We start from the raw sequence: 1,098 nt of genomic DNA, 5'->3' as shown, positions 1-1,098 counted from the left end.
CCGGGCGAACCGTTATCCGTTAACCGTCCCCAGTAATCGGTAACCGATGTCGGTAACCTGGCATGAGCAAAAATGCATTTCTGATTGCAACCAGTTTCTTTGTGACAATGCCCATTGTCACAAGGTTCATGCCCACGTGTCACAACCCGACAAGCTTGAGGAGGTTAAGGCAATGTGAATGCCGGGTGACAGGGGTGACAGTCTTGTGCAGGCACATTTGGAGACTAGTTTACACTGAGATTGGGGTGATGTTGGATTAGAATACTTGCAGTTCATGAAATTGAGGAAATGTGTTGCATAGGCATATCCAAACGTTTCATAGGGACGTTGTTTCGCCCGTAACAAACTTGTTACGGGCGAAACAAACTGGATTTCCACAGTCCCACCACTCAAAGAGCTCCCCACACCATCGCAAAGTCCCTTTTTTATTACAGACACATGTAACAAGTTGTCATAGCTTGAGATTGTCGATATATGACTGCTGGATTGTGACCAGGCCATCTCCTTACATGTCTTGCTGCACCAGCATGAGCAGTGATCCCTTCTGTTCAAAATTTTCAGGCAACATCGCAATGAGGCAAAACATTGTGCCGAATCTGCCGTACAAAGAGTGTTCAAAGCTTCACGCTACTAACAGACGAATACATAAGCATTCACTTACCTTGAAGGAATAAAGGAATTTTATAGCTTCATACAAATTCGCCTATCAGCAACTCTCCCTGGTCGTTCAAAAGTTGCTTGAAGATTCTACCATCTCCATACTATGAAGGAGCGCTTCTTCATTTCTTCATTTTATCTGAACCTTAACATATCCTTCCAACACAATGTCCATGGACAACGGTAATGAGGTCGGCGCCTACGAGTTTGACCGGAACACCCTGGACAACATCGCCCGTCGGCGACAAGATCGCCCACGCAAGAAATACAGCCAGCATCATCCAGTGGATGAGTTTGGAGTACATAAGTTTGCCAGGGCAAACAATCTAAGTCAATTTACCGCGTGCCAATTGGAGGATGCCTTGTCTCAAAAGTTTGTCCTAGCATAGCTTGCGTAGCTAGTATTGCCTGGTTTTAGTTGTTGCATGTAAGCTTGTGAGT

The sequence above is a fragment of the Volvox carteri genome (genome assembly GCF_000143455.1).
Source record: "Volvox carteri f. nagariensis unplaced genomic scaffold VOLCAscaffold_97, whole genome shotgun sequence".
In the NCBI taxonomy this organism is placed as follows: Eukaryota; Viridiplantae; Chlorophyta; class Chlorophyceae; order Chlamydomonadales; family Volvocaceae; genus Volvox; species Volvox carteri.
Note: the sequence above shows the minus strand (reverse complement) of the source record.